Source organism: Mobula birostris, chromosome 15 (genome assembly GCF_030028105.1).
Source record: "Mobula birostris isolate sMobBir1 chromosome 15, sMobBir1.hap1, whole genome shotgun sequence".
Taxonomy (NCBI): Eukaryota; Metazoa; Chordata; class Chondrichthyes; order Myliobatiformes; family Myliobatidae; genus Mobula; species Mobula birostris.
In genome coordinates this window covers 77,017,469-77,035,643 of record NC_092384.1, presented here as the reverse complement: position 1 = coordinate 77,035,643, position 18,175 = coordinate 77,017,469, and positions in this window count along the sequence as shown.

Genomic DNA, 18,175 nt, shown 5'->3' with positions numbered 1-18,175 from the left:
ATTCCACGACTTCACTTCAGGAAGTCTGATCATCTGGCTGTACTTCTATTCTCTGAGTATAGGCGGAGACTGAAGACTGCAGCACCAGCAGTGAGGACCAAGAAGGTATGGACAAGGGAAGCACAGGAGCACCTACAAGACTGCTTTGAATCAGTGATCTGGACCGTATTTAGGGATTCATCTTCGAATCTGGATGAGTATGCTGCAGTTATTACTGACTTCTTTAAAACCTGTGTGGATGAGTGTGTGCCTACAAAGACTTACTGTACATTCCCAAACCAAAAGCCGTGGATGAACCAGGAGGTATGTCGTCTGCTGAAGGCTAGATCTGTGGCATTCAAGGCTGGCAACCCAGGTCTGTACCAGAAAACTAGGTATGACTATGGAGGGCTTTTTCAAGGGTGAAGAGACAATTTTGAATGAGGTTGAAGGCGACATCGGATGTACGACAACTTTGGCAGGGTTTGCAAGGTATTACTTCCTACAAAGCAAAGCCCAATAGCATTATCAGCAGCAATGCTTCACTTTCAGATGAACTCAACGCCTTCTATGCCCACTTTGAAAGGGAGAAAATAACTACAGCTGTGAAGATCCCTGCTGCACCTGATGACCCTGTGATCTCTATCCCGGGGGTCGATGTTAGGCTGTCTTTAAAGAGGGTGAACCCTTGCAAGGTGGAAGGTCCTGATGGAATATCTGGTAAGGCTTTGAAAATGTGCCAACAAACTTGTGTGAGTATTCAAGGACATTTTCAATCTCTCACTGCCATAGGCAAAGTTCCCACTTGCTTCAAAAAGGCAACAATTATACCAGCACCTAGGAAGAATAATGTGAGCTGCCATAATGACTATCGCCTGGTAGCACTCACATCGACAGTGATGAAATGCTTTGAGAGGTTGGTCATGACTAGACTGAAGGACCTGGACCCATTGCAATTTGCTTATCTCCACAATAGGTCAACGGCAGATGAAATCTCAATGGTTCTTCACACAGCTTTAGACAAACTGGACAATATAAACACCTATGTCAGGATGCTGTTCATTGACTATAGCTCAGCATTTAACACCATCATTCCCACAATCCTGAATGAGAAGTTACAGAGTCTGGGCCTCTGTACCTCCTTCTGCAATTGGATCCTCGACTTCCTAACTGGAAGACCACAATCTGTGCGGATTGGTGATAATATCTGCTCCTCGCTGATGATCAGCACTGGTGCACCTCAGGGGTGTGTGCTTAGTCCACTGCTCTACTCTCTCTATACCCATGATTCAGTCGCTAGGCATAACTCAAATACCATCTATGAATTTGCTGATGATATAACCATTTTTGGTAGATCCTCAGAAGGAAATGAGACGGCGTACAGGAGTGAGATATGCCAACTAGTGGGCTGGTGTTGCAGCAACAACCTGGCACTCAACGTCAGTAAGACAAAAGAGCTGATTGTGGACTTCAGGAAGGGTAAGACGAAGGAACACATACCAATCCTCATAGAGGGATCAGAAGTGGAAAGGGTGAGCAGTATCAAGTTCCTGGGTGTCAAGATCTCTGAGGATCTAACCTGGTCCCAACATATCGATACAGCTATAAAGAAGGCTAGACAATGATTATACTTCATTAGGAGTTTGAAGAGATTTGGCAAGTCAACAAATACACTCAAAAACTTCTATAGATGTACCATGGAGAGCATTCTGATAGGCTGCGTCGCTGTCTAGTATGGGGGGGCTACGGCACAGGACCGAAAGAAGCCACAGAAGGTCATAAATTTTGTCTGCTCCATCTTGAGTACTAGCCTACAAAGTACCCAGGTCACCTTCAAGGATTGGTGTCTCAGAAAGGTAATGTCTATTATTAAGGACCTACAGAACCCAGGGGATGCCCTTTTTTCACTGATACCATCAGGTAGCCGGTACAGAACCCTGCAGGCACACACTCAGTGATTCAGGAACAGCTTCTTCCCCTCTCCCATCCGATTCCTAAATGGATATTGAACCCGTGAATACTACCTCACTTTTTAAATACATATTATTTCAATTTGTACAATTTTTAATCTATTCAATACACGTATACTGCAATTGATTTAACTATTATTATAATTTTTTTCTTCTTCTTTATTATGTATTGTATTGAACTGCTGCTGCTAAGTTAACAAATTTCACAAAACATGCCGGTGATAATAAACCTGATTCCAATTCTTTCTCTTATTGACTTTAACGAAGAGGTTATTTGTCTGGCACCAGGTCTTGAGCTTGTTCACCTCCTCCTCTGAAGGCCGCCTGATCGTTATTGGTGATGAGCCTCACCATTGCCGTGTTATCAGTAAACCTAACAATGTGATTGCTTGGTTGTTTGGTCATGTAGTCGCGTGCAAACAGAATGTACAGCAAATGGACTCAGCGCACAGCCCCGGAGGTCACCCCTGTAGAGGATGATAGGGAGGGAGGAGTGATAATCCATCCTGCCTATCCTGACTACTTGGTTAGGAAAACCAGCATCTAGTTGCACAGTGTTGTATTTAGACCAAGGAGTTTGTTCACTGAGGTGTGTGGGCAATAGGGTGGAGTGTCAAACAGAAGCTCAGAAGAAGTTTCCTTGTTTTCTGGGTGTGTGTAGGCCAGGTCGATGATAAGGGCACCTGTTGCAGAATAGTTCTGTCGAAAAGCGTATCGGTGAATGTCCAATGTGGCAGGAATGGACCATGCTGTCTAAGTTGCATGCCATCTTGATCAATGTCTCCCATCCACTACATAATGTACTGGGTGGGCACAGGAGTACATTCAGCCAGAGACTCATTCCACCGAGATGCAGCACAGAGCGTCATAGGAAGTCATTCCTGCCTGTGGCCATCAAACTTTACAACTCCTCCCTTGGAGGGTCAGACACCCTGAGCCGATAGACTGGTCCTGGACTTATTTCATAATTTACTGGCATAATTTACATATTACTATTTAACTATTTATGGTTCTATTACTATTTATTATTTATGGTGCAACTGTAACGAAAACCAATTTCCCCCGGGATCAATAAAGTATGACTATGACTATGACTATGACTATGATTCTAACTTTGACCAGTCAATCTTTGGACATTATTTGGCATATATGTCTAAAACTTTGAATGGCAGGTTGGAGATACATCTCTATCAAAGGAGGTGTAAAGCACTGAACTCCACTAGCCTTCAAGTTACCCTTAGGCAAGGTGAAGCAACTGCATAGTCCCCCCCCCCCCACCCCCACCGATCAGGGTCACGTGAAGCCATGGGAGCTGGTGGTGGATGGTCATATAATGTTGGATATCTCAAGTCCTGATGATGTAACCACTGACACCAGGCAGATAATCTCTGAAGGGTATTGATAATGGCTGAGGTCACGCATCTTGTAAGGACGCTGCCCAGGAGAAGGCAATGGCAAACCACTACTGTAGGAAAAATAGCCAAGAACAATCATTGTCAAAGACCATGATCGCCCACGTCATACGACATGGCACATAATGACGATGATGAATCTAAAACTGGAGGTTATAAAATTAAGGAAAGAGAGGTAAAATTTAAAGAGAACCTGAGGGGCAAGATTTTCACCAGGAAGGTGGTGAGTGTTTAGACTGAGCTGCTGGAGGAAGTGGTAGGGACGGGTACAACTACAACATTTAAAAGGCATTTGAGCAGTTTTAGAGGGATATGTGCCAAAAATAGACAAGTAGAACCATCTCACATGAGGAACTGGAGCAGCATGGGCAAATTTGGCCAAAGGGCCTGTTTCTGTGCCATGACACTGCTAAGCAGTCTGGGGAAATAGCAATAATGCTTTAAAATGACACTGAGGAGATGGTCAAGCATAAACTTCATTTGTATTTGTTTATTATTGTCACATGTACAAAGATACAATGAAAAGCTTGTCTCCAGGCCTCTAGGCCTTGGCCCCAGACTCTCTGACTCACAAACATTCGGCTTCCAACCTCTAGTCCCTGTCCTGGTCTCGTAGATTTACAGGCATCGGGCTCCCAGCTTCCAGTTGCTGGCTCAATGTCGCAGACTTGCAGGTGTCAGGACGTCTGACCTCTGACCTTCAGGCCTTTATCTCCAGACTCACTGAGATTTGTACTTCAAACTTTGGCTTTGCCCTACAAGATGCAATGAAATGCTTACTTTGCATACTCTTAGACAGATCAAAATCATTGCGCAGTGCATTGAGCTAGAATAAGGTAAAAGAATAACAAGCAACCCACACAAAATGCTGGTGGAACACAGCAGGCCAGGCAGCATCTATAGGAAGACGTACAGTCGACGTTTCGGGCCGAGACCCTTCGTCAGGACTAACTGAACGAAGAGATAGTAAGAGATTTGAAAGTGGGAGGGGTAGGGGGAGATCCAAAATGATAGGAGAAGACAGAAGGGGGAAGGTTGGAGCTAAGAGCTGGAAAGTTGATTGGCAAAATGGATACAAGGCTGGAGAAGGGAGCGGATCATGGGACGGGAGGCCTAGGGAGAGAGAAAGGGGGAGGGGAACACCAGAGGAAGATGGAGAGCAGGCAAGGAATTATAGTGAGAGGGACAGAGGGAGAAAAAAAAGAGAGAGAAAGAAAGGGGGAAAAAATAAGTAAATGAGGGATGGGGTGAGAAGGGGAGGAGGGGCATTTCAATGCAGGATACCGTGTAAAAGCTATCAAAAGATGGCACTGCAGATAAATGATAAAGTAAAGTTCCTACCCATGCCTTCAGGTGCATCAGGTAGCAAATTTGCTGTACTTCTTTAGTGTTTGTCTGGTTTATGAGGCCAAGTTGCTAGCTCGACACTTACCCTCAGCAAGTGGAACTTGTGAAAGGAGCTGGCCCGATTTGAACCTGGGACCTCTCACTCCAAAATCCAGGTGCAGATACCACTACACCACCAGCACAGACCGGACAATAAAGTGCAAGATTATAATGAGGTAGATTGTGAGACCGAGAGTGCATTTTATTGTACAAGAGTCTGATAACGGTGGGGTAGATAGAAAGATTCAAAGTACATTTATTTTAACGTATCAATGATAAGATGGCCTACAGAGAGGAGGATGAATTGATGAGCAGTCTTGTAATCCTTGCGGTCTGACCCCAGCATAATTCTCGCGGATTTGATCTGATGCAAATGAAGCCATTCACTGTATGTTTCAATGTTTCAATGCACTGATAAATATAAAGCTAATCTAATCTTTATGGCCCACACCTACTCCTAATTCTGTGTTCTATGCTCTTTTGTTCATTCAGATATGTCAAAGCAAGCTAGACAGGCAGAGGCTTGCCCCTATTCTTCTTTCCCTTCTGTCTGTCATTATATCACAATTATTTCAACCATAACACCATAAGATATTGGACCGGAATTCAGCCATTTTGCCCATTGAGTGTACTCCACCATTTCATCACAGCTGATCCACTTTTTCAACCCTAATCTCCTGCCTCCTCCTCATATCCCTTCATGCCCTGACTAATCAAGAATCTATCAGCCTCTGCCTTAAATATACCCAGTGGCTTGGCCTCCACAGCCGCCTGTTGCAATGAACGCCACAGATTCGCCATTATTTGGCTAAAGAAATTCCTTCTCACTTCCATTCTAAATGAATACTCTTCTATTCTAGGGTTGTGTCCTCAGGCCTTAGACTCCTCCACCATAGGAAACATCTTCTCCATGTCTACTCTATTGAGGCTTTCAACATTTGATAGGTTTCAATGAGATTCCCTCCTCATTCTTCTGAATTCCAGTGAGTATAACCCCAGAGCCATCAAACACTCCTCATATAATAAGACCTTCAATCCCAGAAACATTTTTGTGAACCTCCTTTGAAGTCTCTCCGATGTCAGCAAATCCTTTCTTAGATAAGTGGCACACACCTGCTCACAATATTCCACGTAAGGCCTCATCAGTGCTTTATAAAGCCTCAACATTACATCCTTGCTTTTATATTTCAGTCCTCTAGAAATTAATGGTAACATTTATTGTTTATTATGGTTATTCAATTGTAATTTAATTGTGGGCATGTGGCCAAGTGGTTAAGGCGTTCATCTAGTGATCTCAAGGTCACTAGTTCGAGCATCAGCTGTGGCAGTGTGTTTGTGTCCTTGAGCAAGGCACTTAATCACACATCGCTCTTGTGTCTGTGCGAGGAGTGGCGCTCCACACAAACTTCCAATCTGCACCTTGTAAGGCATGAAAATGCCCAACGCAGGCCTCTCATGGTCTGAATCAATGATTCCTCCCCTCCCCTTTGACACTTAAATCAGTGGCCACTTTATTAGGTATAGGTACACCTGTGCACCTTCTCATTAATGCAAATACCTAATCAGCTAAACATGTTGCGGCAACTCAGTCCATGAAAGCATGCAGACATGATCAAGAGGTTCATTTGCTGTTCAGACCTAATATCAGAATGGGGAAGAAATGTGATCTAAGTGACTTTGACCGTGGAAATAATTGTTGGAGCCAAATGGGGTGGTTTGTGTACCTCAAGAAACTCCTGACCTTCTAGGTTTTCACGCAGAGCAGTGCCTAGACTTTATAGAGAATGGTGCAAAAGAAAACATCCAGTGAATGCCAGTTCTGTGGACAAAAGCATCTTGTTAATGAGAGGTCAGAGGAGAATGGCTAAACTGGCTCACGCTGACAGTAACTCAAATAACCAGGTGTTACAATGCTGGTGTGCAGAAAAGCATCTCTGAATGCACAACACATTGAAACTTGAACTGGATGGGCTACTGCAACAGAAGTCCTCGAGCCGGCTGAGTACTAACGACCTGTCCTGATCAACTAGCTGGAATGTTCAGCCATAGATTTAACTTCTTGCTTCAGCTGTCTGAGGTACCCACATGCTTCAAGCAGCCTTCAATTTTTCTTGTGCCTAAGAAGACGTGGTAACTTGCCTCAATGTGCTATCGTCCAGTAGCCCTTACATCCACCATGAAGTGTTTCGAGAGGTTGGAAATGGAACGTATCAACTCCTGCCTCAGAAGTGACTTGGATCCACTCCAATTTGCCCATCATCAGAAAAGGTCAATTGCAGATGCCATTTCATTGGTATTTCACTCAATCCTGGAACATCTAGAACAGCAAAATGCACATATCAGGAGGCTCTTCACTGACTACAGCTCAGCATTCAATACCATCATCCCCTTGGAACTAATCAATATGCTTCAAGTCGTCAGCCTCAACATCATCTTGTGCAAACCATTCCATGATTTCTCACATGCAGTCCCATCAAATTCTCCTCTGCAATCACTCTCAGCACAGGTACACCTCAAGGCTGTGTGCATAGTTCCCTGCTCTACTTACTTAATACTTATGCCCATGAGGCTAAACGTAGCACTAATGCCATATTCATGGTTGCCACTGTTGCAAGCCAAATTAAGGGCTCTGATGAATCAGCATATAGGAGGGTGATCGAAAATCTGGCTGAGTGGCACCACAACAACAATCACCCACTCAATGTCAACATGACTAAGGAGATGGTTTTTAACTTCAGGAGGAGGAAACTCATTAGGGAATCAGAGGTGGACAGGGTCAGCAACTTTAAATTCTTTGGTGTAATCATTTCAGAGAATCTGTATTAGGCCCAGCATGTAAATGACATTATAAAGAAAGCATGGTAGTGCCTCTACTTTCTCTGTCATCTGAACCCTTGACAAATGTCTGTAGAAGTATGGTTTCTCATGATAGATTCACCTTTAGAATTTAGAGATACAGCACATAACAGGCCCTTCTGGCCCTCTGAGCCTGTGCCCCCCCCCCTTATAACCATGTGACCAATTACCCAACCAAGCAATACATCTTGAGGATGTGGAGGGAACCTGGAGTACCTGAAGGAGTCCTTCATGGTCACTGGGAGACATACAACCTCCTTACAGACAGCAGCAGAATTGAACTTGGGTCACTGGTACTATAATAGCATTATGCTAACGGCTACACCACCATGCTGTCCTAAATTTAAGATCCTTAGAGCTTTTCCCATAAATGGCTGCAGCATCTGAAGAGGATTCCTTTCTGCTGTTGTTCAAAATATCTTTTAAGTATAGGAATCATTTGGAAACAGCTCAGATACACTCATCTAAAGCTCCGTTTCAAACAATTTTGCTTTCTGTCTAATTCTGTAGTTCTTTCAAACTTCAGTAGATGAGTTGTGGAGAGTATATTGACTGGTTACATCACAGCCTGGTATGAAAACACCAAAGCTCTTGGATGGAAAAAACAACAAAAAGTAGTGGATATGACCCAGTCCATCACAGGTAAAGCCCTTCCACCATTACATTGTCATAGGAAAGCAGCTTCCACCGTTAAGGACCCCCACCATATAGACCCTGCCCGCTTTTCATGGTTGCCGTCAGGAAGACGATACAAGAGGCTCAGGACTACCAAGTTTAGGAACAGTTATCAACCATCAGGCTCTTGAACCTGAGGGAATAACTTCACTCACCTCATCACTGAACAGGACTCACTTTTAAGGATACTTCCTCTCATGTTCTCAATATCTATTAATCTACTATTATTGTGTTTTAACTCTTTCTTTTTGCATTTGCAGTGGTTGTCTTTTACACATTGGTTGTTGTCCATCATGTTGGGTGTGTTCTTTCAATGATTCTATCGTGTTTCTTGTATTTTACTGTGAATGTCAGAACATAAATGAATTTCAGGGTTGTGTGTGGTGACATATACTGCATGTATTTTGATAATAAATTTATTTTGAACTTTGAACGTGTACCTAATAAAGTGACCACTGAGTGTATGTAGAAAAGTTCACAACGAGCAGGAAAGGAGAGGGAATGTATGTGTAAAGGAGAGTGGGTGTACAATATTGTTGCTAGAATGTGCGGCATCACTCACAGGCTGCCCCCAGCACATCCTTAGACTGGGTTGGTTATTAATGCAAATTGTATGTTTCGATATACATTAATAAATAAATCTAATCTAATTTAATATAAAAACAGTAAAAATATGTGAAGATAAGGGAATGATGAATAAGAACTGAGTGGAGATTGAAGCAGTTGAATCTAAAAGCAGATTTTTAAATGGATGGAGATGAATTAAGTTCCATCACTTCAACACAATTGTGCAATTGAAGGTCATCAATTTAGTTCTGGCACAGAAATCCTTGCCTAATGGTTGCTGTATAAAGAGTGTAAGTGCTTCAACTAATATAATGATCAGAATACCTGTTACTATTCATCTTAGCTTCCAGTTAAAGAGGACAATGGAGAAGAAAGCAGTTAAAAAAGGCTTTAACTCTTTGAACATTAACCTACCTTGCTTATCCTTATCAGACCCTTAAATAGATGTTTTGTATAAGATGGACTCATGACATTTCAATCTTGTAATTTATTGTTTACCTGCCCTTTACTCTCTCCATATATTTACACTTCATTCTGCTTTGTTATTATTTTACAATGCTGAGTGCATATGGATGTGGATATGGGGAAATCTAAAACCAGAGGATACAGACTCAAAATAGAGGGGGTGACCACTTGGAATGAAGATGAGGAGAAATTTCTGTAGCCAGAGAGTGGTGAATCTGTGGAATTTGTTGTCACAGGCGGCTGTGGAGGCCAAGTCATCGGGTAAATTTAAGGCAGAAGTCAATAGATACTTGATTATTTAGGGCAAGAAGGGATACAGAGAGAAGGCAGAAGATTGGGGATGAGAGGGAAAATGGATCAGTCATGACAAAATGCTGAAGGAAACTTAGTGTGTCAAATGGCCTAATTCTGCTCCCTATCTCTTATGGTCTTACCTCAATGCACTGAGTAATGATTGAATCTGTATGAATAGTATGCAAGACAAGCTTTTCACTGTATCTTTGCATACCTGAAAATAGTATATTAATACCAGTAACAATACCAAAACCAATACATCATGGTGCATCAGCATATGTAGGTATATGCTTTAAACAGTCATTAAATTTTTCATGTGTGGGGAATATTACAACCCCTCAACAAAACGGAATAACTACACTCAACTACATTTGCCCCATCACTGAAATGTTCCCACAACCAATGGATTTACTTTCAAGGACACTTCATTTCATGTTCTTGATATTGATTGCTATTGATTTGTATTTGTATTTGCACGGTTTGTTAATTTCTGCATTCTGGCTGATTTTTCATTGATCCTGTCATAGTTACTATTCTATAGCTTTATTGAGTATGTCCACAAGAAAATAAATCCCAGGGTTACATATGGTGATACATATTATATATTATATATAATATGTTTTTTGACGATAAAATTTACTTCGAATGTTAATCATATGGTAGTCACAGATTCAGCAACCTCTGCTTAAAGAAATTTCTCCTTATCTGTGTTATAAAAGAGTGTCCTTGTACTCAGAGTTTTTGTCTTCTGGTTCTAGATTCTCCCTCTACTGGAAACATCCCTTGCAAGTCCATTCTATCAAGGCCTTTCGGTATTTAGTAAGTTTCAATTGGACTCCCCCCACCCTGCCACATTAATCTAAACTCCAGTGAATACAGGCCCAGAGCCATCAAATGTTCCTTATATGTTAACCCTTGTATCTCCAGGATCATTCTTGTGAACCTCCTTTGGACGCTGTCCAATGCCAGCACATCCTTTCTTAGATATGTGTCCCAAAGCAGTTCACAATACTCCATATGCAGTCTGAGCTTTGATCCATATTGCTTTTGCCAATCATGGGTACAGAGGGTGGTGTGTACATCAAAGTTCAAAGTAAATTTATTGTCAAAGTTCATATACCGTACTGCACAGAAGTCTTAGGCACATAGATATAGCCTTTTGCACAGTACTGTTTTTGTCAATGTGGAATGGAGAGGGAGTTTGTAAATCTGCAGTGAGCAAATGATGTTGAATTGAGGGTAGAGCATCGTGGGAAGGGTGTGAACAGGTGGCAGAGAAAGTGTGTAGGTGGTGAGAGGTGGTGTAGATGCCTGGCTCTGAGACACCAGGCAATGTCATTTGATTCCAAACAATTGGTTTATTGATCATTACAGAATGTCTCTCTGGTGCTTCCCACTCCCTCCCCTCTCCCTTCTCCTGTTCGCAACCATGATTCCCATCTCCCTGCCCCCTTCCCAATCTCAGTGCACAATAGAGACCCATATTGGAATCAGAACCACTCACATATATCATGATTTTTTTTTTTGTAGCAGGACAGTGCAATACATAAAATTACTACAGTACTGTGCAGAAGTGATAGGCACCTTAGCTAGATATATGGGCCTAAGACTTCTGCACAGTAATGTATGCACCTTTGCAAAAGGAAGCTACAACATAAAATTACAACAGATATTTCGACAGATACATGAATAGAAAAGGGTTTGGACAGTAGCGGTCAAATGAGACCAGCTCAGAAAGGCATCTGCTAAGTTCAAAGTTCAAAGTAAAAATTGTTATCAGAGTACGTAGAGTATATGTCACTATATACAAATCTGAGATTCATTTTCTTCTGGGCATACTCAACAAATCTATCGAATAGTAAGTATATCAGTATTAATGAAGAAATGTCTATCTAGGGCATTCAACCAAGGTGCAGAAAACAACAAACTGTGCAAACACAAAAACTAAAAAAAATATATATAATAAGCAAGAAATATCAACAGCATGAGATAAAAACTCGTTGAAAGTGAGTCTATTGGTTGTGGGATCACTTCAGTGGTGGGGCATGTGAAGCTGAGTGAAGTTATCCATTTGGTTCACGAGCCTAATGGTTCAAGGGGTAATAACTGCTCCTGAACCTGGTGTTGTGAGTTCTGAGGCTCCTGTACCCTCGTCCTCATGGCAGCAGCGAGAAGAGTGCATGTGCTGGGTGGTGGGGCCCCTGAAGGTGGATGATGCTCCCCTGGTGGTTGAGTTATTGTGAAAGGCCCGTGCCTGTGCTCGGTATGACTGTTACTCTCACTCGGGCAGACGGGGTTTGTCAGCCATGGCTGGCAGCTCAGCTAGGAGAAGGGAAATTCTGATCTCAAACCTTCTCTGCCTTACGGCTATACCCACTCATGGGGAAGGCTTTGGGAGTAAACCTCAAGTAGAAATCCAGAACTGGAGTCCCTAAGGCAGTTCAAAATTGAGCTCAGCGCTGATTGGCAACTCCTCTGACGCCACTGGTGTTGAACAGTTTCTGCCATTCATTTGGTTTCATCAGCTGGGTGGAGAAGGGGAGCCTGTTGCATGGGGAACAGCTTGCTCTCCAATTCATACTGCCCTGGCTTGCGCATCACATAGACAGCTACAACTCAACATCCATGGTTGTCGAAGACCCAGTCAGGTCCTCTGTTCCATTAAATTCAGAGAAGTTTTTACAGGAGGAGAGAAAAAGGAATGGGAAAAGGAAAAAATGAGGGTGAGATGGAAAGGGAGGGAGAGGAAGAGAGATTACCCAGGGGTAGCATCAGAGACATAATGCACAAAGAGATGCATAAATTGAAGCAGCTAAAAATAGGATTGGCTTTCTTCCACAGTCCAGTGAGAGCTGTAAATGAGGTGGGTTGCACTTGTCCATATAAGGGTAGACAATCTTGCTCGGTAGGATATCTGTCCACAGTCTATGTTTAAGCCATGTTAATAATGAGACATGCTGGAGGAACTCAGTAGAGAATAAATGACAGAGCAGATTAAAAAAAAAGAATAGATATGATTTCCAAACACATCTGTGAACTTTCTGGACACTGATAATTTAGTTTTTAATCAGATACTGTCCCCCACGTCCTCCACTGATGATATTGTAATGGAACATCCACACTTCAATTTCCAAATTCATTTTCATTTAATAAAACTATCCTTTTCATCTGATTTGACAAAGAGATATGGGTCCTAAATGACATTGACAGTTCAGTCTAATCATGAAAAAGGAGTTTTAAACCTTTCTGTAATCACCACATCCCCACCACACATCCCCCCCCCCCCACTGCCAGCATCACCCCTCCTTCTCTCATTGAAATCCGAGATGTCACAGAGGGATAACTGAATCAAACAAAGAGTGTCTCAGAAATGAAATTGTATGAAAATGTAGATTCTTTAATCGTAACTTGGAACAGATCTCTAGTGGGGTTTTATTTTTTCTAAACTCACTTTCTATGGCATGAGATGTTCCTTGAATAATTCATGTACGTCGAAATTTCAAAAGAACATTGTCCACTATCATTACCATTTATTACCAAGAGCATGGAGATAAATTGTATTCAATGACATCCGTAGCACCAGTCTGTGAGAGCATATTTTGCATCGGATGTCTGTGGAGTGGAAAAATGTACAACCCCTCCTTAGTTGTGCTAAACCACGATACATCCCAGTAATTACTTTCTGAATGGTCACTGTCATTATAGTGTCAGAACTATAACAACCACTTTGAAAGCAGTAAACCCCCTGAAGCAGAAATGATCAGATTACTTATGTGTTTTCTTACATACCGTGGCCACTTTATTAAGAACACTTGTACACCTGCTCGTTAATGCAAATATTAAATCAGTCAATCAAGTGACAGCAATTCTGTGAATAAAAGCATGCAGACACGGTCAACAGATTCAGTTGTTGTTCAGACCAAACATCAGATTGGGAAGGAAATGCGATCTAAGTGACTTTGACTGTGGATTGATTGGTGGTGCTAGTTGGGGTGATTTGAGTGTCTCAGAATCTGCTGATCTCCTGGGATTTTCACACACAACTGTGGTGTGCAGAAGAGCATCTTTAAACGCACAACATGTTGAAAGGTGAATTGGATGGGTTACAGCAGCAGAAGACAACATTGGTTTCCACTCCTGTAGTCCTGGCCACTGGGTACATATCAGTGACTATAAACCTGATTCCTATTTTAAATATGCAGGGAATCCATCTTCTCAAGGCAGAAGTGATTTAGTTTAAATCAGCGTCAATTTCAGTGCAGACGTAATGGACTGAAGGACCTCTTCCTCTGTTGTTCTGTTCCATGTTCTTACTTGGATGGAATATAGAACATAGAACACGACAGCACAGTACAGCCCTTTGGCCCATGACGTTATGCCGACCTTTTAACCTACTTCAAGATCAATCTAACCCATCCTTCCTATGTAGTCCTCAATTTTTCTATCATCCATTTCTGAAATGTCCCTAATGTCTCTGCCTCTACCATCACCCCAGCAGTGTGTTTTACCCACCACTGACATCCCCCCGCCCCCTGTACTTTCCTCCAATCACCTTCAAATTACACCCCATGGTATGAGCCATTCTCACCCTGGGAAAATGTCTCTGACTGTCCACACTATCTGTGCCTCTTATATTGCACACCTCTATCAAATCACCTCTCCTCCTTTGCTCCAAAGAGAAAAGGCCTAGCTCACTCAACCTATCCTCATAAGACATGCCCTCTAATCCAGGTCAGAACCTGATATATTTCCTCTGCACCCTCTCTAAAGCTTCCACATCCTTTCTGTAACGAGGTGACTAGAGCGGAACACAATATTTCAAACAACACCCACAAAGTGCTGGAGGAATTTAGTAGCATCCATGGAAATGCATAAACAGTCGATGGTAAGGCCCTTGCTGAGGAAAGGACATTCCACCTCAGAGAGAGGAAGGTTAGAGGGAATGGTGAAGACAGGGCAAGGACTAGAGCTGGGATCAGAGGAGGGTAAAACACAATATTGTAAGTGTGGTCTAACCAGGGCTTTATACAGCTGCAACCAGAGCTTACACACAAAAAAAAACTGCCTAAATAACTTCCATTTATTTCTGTTTTCTATTGTACGCTGTTTTCATCTTTTTAACCCACCAGAGGCTTGAAGAATAATCCATTCACTCTCATCAATATTTATCCCTCAAGCATTGATAAGCAAATGATCTGATAATTTACCCCACAGCTATTGCAGATCTTGCTGAATGTTAATTGGTGCCCTCACCTTGCACCTCACAACCCTGACTACACTTCACATTAATTATTTGTCCATAAAGCACCTTGAACTATTGATTGAGGGAATACAATTGTGAAGCGTCCTGCTGTTCCTACTTGTTTTGATCATTTGCTCTATTGCTCTAAAATAGATTCTATCAAAGGTCATCATCAGAATAAAAAGATGAGGCAATCACCCATGTTTGCTAAACCTCCAGATTCTGTTGCAGAGTAGTAGGCCTTTCATTGGTTGGGGTCGACCATGGATGTTGCATCCTAGCTATCGTTGCAAGCCAGGGCAGTAGGATATGGAGAGGAAAATATCGCCCAATTGAACCCATGTCGATCACTTCTGCTGGCAGCTCGTTCCACACTTCCCCCACCTCCTGAGTGAAGAAGTTTCCCCTGATTCCCTTTAAGTTTTAGTGTAGACATTTCAAGGATCAGAAAAAGATCATTCATCCCATCCTGCCTGGACCAGTCCGAACAAAGTACTACACAGCCTCATCTCACATCCTTGCATTTATTCCATAAACTTGCTTGGACTCTGCATCCAGTGAATTCCAGACCCTACCAGATTCTGTGCGAAAATGTTTGCTCATCCCTACTCAATAGGGTATAGAGAGTCATGGCTTCAAAGGTTCAAAGTACAATTATCCACGTGTGTATGCAGTAAACAAACCTGAGATTCATCTTCACCACAAAGCAAAGAAAACCACAGAATCTGCTCAAAGAAATATATCAACCCAACCCCTGCATGCAGAAACAGCAACAAGAACATAACCCACACTCCACACACATGCACAAAAAATCATGCAAACAACATGAACATCAACCCCCTCCCCCCATGCATAAAAAACAAATTACACAAACAACAAGACCAAGCAAAAACAATGGATATGTAAGAAAAGAAAACACAAATTTGGGAGTGTCCATATTCGGTTCAGCTCGGTGTTCATTATCTGCTGGCCACCTCGATTCAAAGTCACCCAAAATAGCAACAAAAAAACGAGTGAACTGCAGTCCAACCCACAAACTGCAGACCCAGAACTTCGGTACCATCCTCCAACAGCATCAAGGGAGAGAGAGACCAATTGAAAGCTGGGATCTTCCCTTGGGAGCAGCGAGAGAGAGGGGGAGAGAGAGACCGTTACATGCAGACACCTCCCTCTGCAGCAGAGAGTCAGAGGATGGGAGATACTATTACACAAAAACACCTCCCTCCAGCAGCAGTGAGTGATTCAGCCAAATTTGCTCATGGCAACCATGATGTCCACCAAGCTAGTCCAACTGGTCTGCATATGGCCAATACTTCTATAAATCTTCCTTACCCTTAATGTTTGAATGTGCTAGTTCCTTTTAGTTATTTAAAGATACAGCATCGAACAGTTCCTTCCAGACCAATGAACCACACTTTACACAACTTAATGATTTAACCCTAACCTTATCACTGGACCATTTACAATGACTAATTAACCTACTAACAGTACATCTTTGGACTGAGGGAGAAAACTGGAGCACCCAGAGAAAACCTACATAGTTCAGGTGTCTGAAAAGAAGATGCTGTCCAAGTTGCTTGCCATTTTGGACAACGTTTCCCATCCACTACATAACGTACTGGTTGGGAACAGGAGTACATTCAGCCAGAGACTCATTCCACCGAGATGCAACACTGAGCATCATAAGAAGTCATTCCTGCTGGTGGCCATCAAACTTTTCAACTCCTCCCTTGGATGGTCAGACACCCTGAGCCAATAGGCTGGTCCTGGACTATTTCCACCTGGCATAATTTACATATTATTATTTAATTATTTATGGTTTTATATTGCTATATTTATACTCTATTCTTGGTTGGTGCAACTGTAATGAAACCCAATTTCCCTCGGGATCAATAAAGTATGACTATGACTAGAACACACACACTCCTTACAGACAGCGCTAGAGATGATCTCCAAACTCTGGAATGTCTCAAAATGTAATAACATCATGCTGATTACTAAGCTGCCATGGCACGTTGCTATTGTTATACAACCATTTTCTCTGGAAGTTTATTCCATTTTTTGACTGCTCTCTGTGAAGAATTTATTCCTCAGGTCACATTTAAATGTTTCCCCCTTACCTATGCCTTTTAGTTTTTAGTTCCCCTTTCCTGAGAGGGAAAAAATGAGGTACCAAGGAGTACCAAGGGTGCCAAGATGTAAAAACTGGTGTTGGTTTATTATTGTTACATGCAAATTCAGATTTATTTATTTATCATATGTACATTGAAACAGACAGTGACATGTGTCCTTTGTGTTAACAACCAACACACCCAAGGATGTGCTGGGGGCAGCCTGCAAGTGTTGCCACTTATTCCAGGACCAATGTAGCATGCCCACAATGTTCAGCAGAATGATACATTCCCCTGCTCCACTTTGCCAGCCACTTACACATATTGACCCTAGGTCAGGCCATCTCCTGGCCGCTTGTCATTGGCCCCAGAATTGCAGACTAGTAGACATCACGGTTTCTAACCTCCAAACTTCAGACCTCTATCTCCGCACTCACAGAGCTCTGGACTTCAATCTTTGGCTTTGCTCTTCAAGATACAATAAAAAACTTATCTTGTGTAGTGTTTATACAGATCAAATTATTACACAGTGCATTGAGCTAGAACAAAGTAGAACAATAATAATGCAGAATAAAGTGTAAAAATTACCAAAAGAGCGTAATGCAAGTAGACAATGAAGTGCAAGATCACGTCGAGTTAAATTCTGAGGCCAAGAATCCATCTTGTCATACAAAAGGTTGGTTTAAGAGTCTGATAATCATGGGATAAAGGCTGTCCTTGAGCCTGATGATATGTGCTTTCTGCTTTTGCAACTTCTGCTTGATGCTCCCTTCTCCTTTTCACAACCATGATCCCCTCTCCCTCCCCCTTCCCACTCTCAGTCCACAATAGAGACCTGTATCAGAATCAGGTTTATCATCACTCACATACATCATGAAATTTGTTTTTTTTTGTGCAGCAGTGATACAGTCCAATACATAAAATTACCACAGTACTGTGCAAAGGTCTTAGACACCCTAGTTATACGTGTCTAAAACTTTTGCAGCGTACTGTAAATGCTTTCCAGAATTATCAAGCTCCCTAATTCTGGAATTTTGACACCACCACATTGGTAGTGCTGAAGATACATGGGAGGGTTTTTGGAATTCCATCTGTGAGGACTTTTACATACCTCGGAAGCGCACTCACTTAGGCCCAATGCAAAGTTCAAAGTAAATTTATTATCAAATTATGTTAATGTTACCATATACTACCTTGGGATTCACTTTCTTGCAAGCA